At 28.5% G+C, this 6,498-nt stretch overlaps 1 pseudogene; it reads left to right on the top strand.

Annotated features, from left to right (window-relative positions):
- Positions 1-303: 303 nt before the first annotated feature.
- LOC149156595 (GDSL esterase/lipase At2g04570-like) lies at positions 304-3,720 on the top strand (annotated as a pseudogene).
- Positions 3,721-6,498: the final 2,778 nt, after the last annotated feature.

Raw genomic sequence — 6,498 nt, 5'->3', positions numbered from 1 at the left:
TGATTGTTACCGTTGGTTATTTTGAAATCCAATTGGGGCCATGAAGAGGTTTGTAGTTTTACTTTAAACGTCTACATTAGGCACTATATTATTGGTGATATTGTTGTTTCAGGAAAAGCAATATTTGGTTATTTGCGGAGGCTCAAAATGTGTCTGTGCTTGCATATTTTTTTGTTCGACGACTCCCATGGAGATACGGGAAATAACGAATACACTCCAACATATAAAGAATAAAATTTTCCTCTTTAGAGTTGAGACTTCACCAACCATATTCCCATAGGATGTGCATGAATTCGAAAACTCATGCTCGGCTATTTTGGTGAGTATTGTTTGTACTGATACTAATGAATTCATTGAAATCCTGTGAGATTTGGTAATATTTTTGTCCAAAAAAATTTATATGTTATATTGTTTGTAGTTAAAGGGATTGGTACCAAAGATTTGCTGCCACCTTATCTAGAAATTAAACTTCAAGACTCTGACTTAATAATTAAGGTTACATTTGCTTCTGTAAGATTTAGTTTAGATAACAAAACCAGTGAAATACTTGTATCCAGTTGTTAATCAAACTATTAAGTACTATTGATTTTGATGGCCTATGTGATCTTTAATATCATAAGGCTAATGGATACCGTTTAAGTAGAGGAGGTCATACCATTCTAAAAAGAAGTCGAGTACTCCAAAGAATAGAAAACGACATTTATATAGTTGTTTGGAGATGAACATGCGCAATGATTTTGAGTGAGGCAATATATTTGATCATAATTGGCACAAATGACTTCATTTCCGACTAATACCTATTTCCATAACGTTCCTCTCACTTTACCATTTCATTTTACCATTTCATAGTACAAATATTTTTCTGTGGAAAAGAATTACATCTTACATTGAGGCATGGAAACAATAAGTTCTATCTATAGAAGAATTACATCTTACATTGAGGCATGGAAACAATAAGTTCTATCTATAGAAGAATTACATCTTACATTGAGGCATGGAAACAATCAGTTCTATCTATAGACATTTACTATTGTAGGTGTAATATTCCTACTATAGAACTCACATAAATATGAAAATATTATTAATTTATACATTTAAAAAAAATTATCCATCAACAATTAGAATTAGTTAGGGTTATGTTCATTTCCATGAACTACCATAGATTAGTTAGGGTTATGTTCATTTCCATGAACTACCATAGGAGTCTATATGCCTTATTGGAAGGAAACTTGCATTCATGGAAGGAAATTCAACTCGTGGAGTGGTAAAAAAGGGGATCAACTTGATTATGTCTAATCTCGGCATTAAATCTTCCCCTGGTATAATGATTTCGCATGCCTGAACTAGAGAAAAGGCCTCGATGCTCTATGAATTTGGTTTCCAACTTGCTCTCATCTCCTTCATTTGTTCTCTCTTGATAGTCATCTCACTTCACTCGTCCTCACTTCACTCGCCTCTCACCACATAAAGTGTTTTGGAATTTGGTTATAAATCTAGTTAAATGGGTGCTTTCCTATAAAGCGAAATAAATTTTTTTAGTGAGGGAAGATTGAGTCTATATTTATTTTCTTAGGTCAAAGAAATACCATCCCTTTATATGCGTATGGGAAAAACAATTATACTATACTAGTCAACACTGACAACGGAAGATTGAGCAGTGAATTAGATGAATTTGTTTATCGAAGATGATTCAAGGACTCCACACAATGCATCAATGTACACAACAACTCAGAATATTATGTAAACAGAGAAAAATCTCATGTCAAGATATATGCAAGAAAGATAAGTAACTTTGCTAATTTTCTTGAAGAAGAATATGTGTTTATTTTGTTAATATTCTTGAAAATGAATGTGTTTATTTTGCAAGTTTGTTGAAAAAGAATATTTTCTTATATACATGTGTTTATATACACACAAGTAATGGTTATTTTGCTAAATTTTATTGAAATTAATATGTGTATATGCACAAAGATAATAGTTGTTAGGGCAATTTATTTGGAAGAAGGATATGTGTTTGTATGTACAAAAATAATAGTTGTTGGACTAGCTTTTTTTGGAAAAGGAAGATGTGTTTACATCCACAAACATAATAGCTATTAGTTTCTTTTGGGAAAAAAATATGTGTTTACATACACAAAGATATTAGTTATTAGTTTCTTTTGGAAATCGAATATATATTTACATGCACAAATATAATAGTTACCGTGCTAGTTTTCTTTAGAAAAATTAAAATAAGATATGGGTACTTGTGTTGGTTTGGAAAAGAATGTGTTCTGGTGAAAAAAAAATTAATATTAGTTTATCATTATTACCTCTTCTTGTGTGAGGAGATAGTATTAACCATGTTTATTCTTTTAAAATATTACCCTTTTCTTGTGGGCAGAGGTAAAATGTAGCTATTTTAGATGGGCATGCCTTGATAATATTTATGAATTTTACTTTATGGATAAGAGATTTGGATAGTTAGATATGTTTCATAGAAATAAGCATGTATAGATAAATAGACATGTTTTTGAAATTATTTGTTTTTAATTAATTCATGTGCAATGTCAATAAAGAGACATGCCTCAATATTCTTTATACATTTTATTTATGCATGTCCCAAATTGGTTTTGCACTTGAGGATGCTTGTAAAAGAAAAATATCAAAGAAAACTTTTAATGCTATTATGTATGTGCACTATGTGCAAGAAAGTGGAACATGAAAAGATGTTTAACACATAAATAGAAGAGGTTGATTATTTGGGTTTGATAAATGGATATTTTGTTGTATTGTGAATTATACAAAAGATGAATTAATAGTTTATAATCCATCCCTTATGCAAAAAAATGAAATATAGATTATAATTAACACTATGGCAGCCAATGAGGTCATTATGGTTTATAGGACCATTACCAAATATTGATGCATGTGAAAATTGAAATAGATCTTGAGTATCTTTAACAAGACATTTTGTAAATAACATTATTTTGTGTATATTATGGTTTCCAAAGTATATAGAAGTCAACTTATCTGTTTTCCTATTTCATGAGCTTGATCATGTGGCTTTTTTGCATCTTGTATTTTGAATGAACATGATCAATTGATTTATGCAAGGCAAAAAACATTATGGAAGAATCTAGTATATTAAGAAATGGAAATAATGACTATTCCTTTATGCAATCCACTAGTATATTTCTATAGTTACTTTATGTTATTATAGTGATTCTAATTGATGATAGTTTAAATATGTGTTAATCCACTATTGGGATGCTACATCTTGATAAAAATTTGATAAAAAAATTAATCCCTACATATTTTGTATAAGGTACACTGAGTGGTGTTACAGTTGGTATGCCTAATGTATTTACATTTATTTTGATTAGGTTATATATTTGTTTTGGTCCATTTTTGCGAACTATATAGCTTGAATTCACACAAAATTGGGTTGATTAATATTCCTCCTTTGAGGAAAGCAAGGGATATTGTGTGGAGGAAATCAAAGAGGGAGCATTTGGTTTCAATGAAGGGATGGATGCAATAATGAAACACCTGAAACCAGTCCTTCCTTGGCTCAATATTTTTTCTCTTGACTATTATTCTCTTATTTTAGACTTCATACAAAGTCCTAGCAAATCCAATAAGTCTCCATCCTCAATAACCTTCAATTTGGATATTCATATTACTGTCCTTACGTATATAATTATAGTCATCAGTTTACTTATGATACTTTTCATGTAGGTTTTGAGGTGACTACTAAGGGTTATTGTAGGACTAGAGATATAAGGGTTTATTGTACAACAAACTTACTACATTTACTTATGCTAATGTAGATAAATATCTCTTTGATTCCATTCATTTATTTCAAAAGGCGTATGAAGCCATTTCAAATCTATTACATTACAATTCTAAAATTATATTGTTCTTATTTGCATTGAAATGTTTCTTCTATTATCCAAGAATGAACGCATAAGAAGCATGACAATTTCTCTGGAGTTCAGCCGGAGCAAAGATTGCATAGATTACAGGTTATATCTCAGGAAAATGCATAAGAGGATTGTAACAAATGTGGTCTTGTGCAATATTCTGATACATGATTTGAAATATGTTTGTAAAAAGAGGAATGGAAATAATTTCACCAAGTCGATTCCATCTCCTTTTTATGGCCGAAAATATCTGTAATCTAGATATAATTCGCGAGGATTGTTATAATCTAGTAATTTTCTTCAGTATATCATATTGTACTTATTAAATTTTATATTTCTAGCGTTTTAGAAATAATATATGAATTATGTGTGATTGGTATAACTCATAAGGTGTAGTTTTCATTGAGTAGCTGATTCTAATTTTATGAGAAGTCTTGTAACTAGGTATATAGTTATGTGGATTTTAGTGGATAGCTACTCTATTTTGGAATATTCTTTAATTTTGTTTGCAAATGTAAGATGTAGATGGTTGGGATTTTATTCATAGTGAATACTTTTTATAGTCTTTTTCAAAGTTGAAATTGATCTCAAACTCCAATTTTATAGGTTTATTATCTTAAAAAATATATAATTAATAATTTAAACAATTTAACCTCAAATCCTTAATTGGATTGTCTTCCGTCATTCATTTCATTTAATCATTTAAATTAATACTTTCACTTTTTTTTCCTTCAATTATGTCCATAATGACACATTTATTTTCTCAAAGTATTTTATTTAATTATTTAATCATTAATCACAATAGGGACTCCCTTTAAGCACAACAGAGATAAAAAAAAATCCTATGTATTGAGCAGCTTGATCTAGTTTTCCAAATAGGGCGACATTGGATAAACAATGGAAGAACCTCTCAACAGACTTGTCTTGGTACACTTTTATGAATCCTTCCTACTCATCCATGACTTTTCCAGATTGTTGTAGGAGTTGGGCAGCACTCTTCCCACCGACAGAATTGCAAATTATTATAAATGTAAGCATCTTGCAGGAGTTGGGCAGTATTCCTTCCCACCAACATAATTGCAAATTATTTTAAATGTACTTTTTTGCACTAGCAAAAGCTTTGTTGGGAGAAAATGTTTTAAATTTTTTGACTACATATGAACAGGTAGGGTTATATAATAAATATTCTTATATATTTTTTAATCATGAAATTTTATTTGCATATGTAAGCAAAGGATACTTTACATGTATGTATCTACTCAATGCATTCGACGAAAAAACTCCACTAATTTGTTCCAAATTTCTCATATGGTTGAATATAGGAATAACGAGTTCATACTTATTAACTAATTTCTTTCTCAATTCTTATTTTTATTAAAAGAAAAATTAGTTGGATTATATCATGACATTAATTCTATATTCATATCCGTTTGTTATTAATCCATAACATCATGTATGATATACACATAGATATAAAAAATATTAGGGTTTCTAGAGTTGGGTTTGTGCAACAAAATTACTCCATTTACTTGTGTTGATGCAGATACATATATATTCTTTGATTCTATCAATTTATTTGAAAATGTGTATGAAGCCATTGAAAATATTCTTTTAGGTCATGAGATCTCACTACTTCTGTAAATATGGACATTTAAACTGATGAATCAGTAGATGGCTTATTATGGCCTTGCACTTTTAGGAGGAGGTGTTTCAATTATTGCTACGGGCATATCTATTGAAGATTGGCAAATTATTTAAATTTTTATTTTATGGCTGTAAGTGAAAGATGCTTATATATTATTATGACGTGAGCATTTGTGAATTATCCAAATAAACATTTATTTTATAGTAATAAATGAAAAATGTAGACATATATTTTAAAAATAATCCACTTGTGATACCTAATTGAAATTGCAATCGTAATTGACTATTTTTGAAATTAAGATATAACAAATTAACTAGAAAAACATACCCATGCCATTCACTTATGTTGATCAGTTACGAATACTATGCCTACGAAGAGATTATGAAAATTACATTTCATTTTTTGATATTCATTTAGATTTAGAATAGATCATTTAATATCAAGTCTGTAATTTCTAGTGACAATTTAATTGTTATGAAAATTACATTTCATTTTTTTGATATTCATTTAGATTTAGAATAGATCATTTAATATCAAGTCTGTAATTGCTAGTGACAATTTAATTGTGGTGATATTTATAATTTCATGACAATCATATATGAGATAAATTCTAATAAATGTTTTATAGTATATAACATCTATAAACTGAGATAAAAAATATTATAATTATGTATACATATATAACTTTACAAATTATAATTAATTAAATATTAGATTAAGTAGTATTAAAATTAATAATTTGGGGATTTGGAATATTAATTTTAGAGTTTATAATATTAGTCTTAGTATTTAATTTTAATCATATGGTTTATTATGTTAGGTTTTATAATGTTAGGGTTTATAATATATATCCTAGGATTTAATATTAATCCTCAGTTTATAATATAAAATTTCATGTTTGTAATATTATTCCTAGGGTTTATAATTCTAGGGTTTATGATATTATTC

This window comes from Pinus tabuliformis, chromosome 9, assembly GCF_031772625.1.
Source record: "Pinus tabuliformis cultivar Carrire ecotype Pingquan chromosome 9, CPIR1, whole genome shotgun sequence".
NCBI lineage: Eukaryota > Viridiplantae > Streptophyta > Pinopsida > Pinales > Pinaceae > Pinus > Pinus tabuliformis.
The sequence above is the reverse complement of the archived record's forward strand: the minus strand, read 5'-3'. Positions and strand labels throughout refer to the sequence as shown.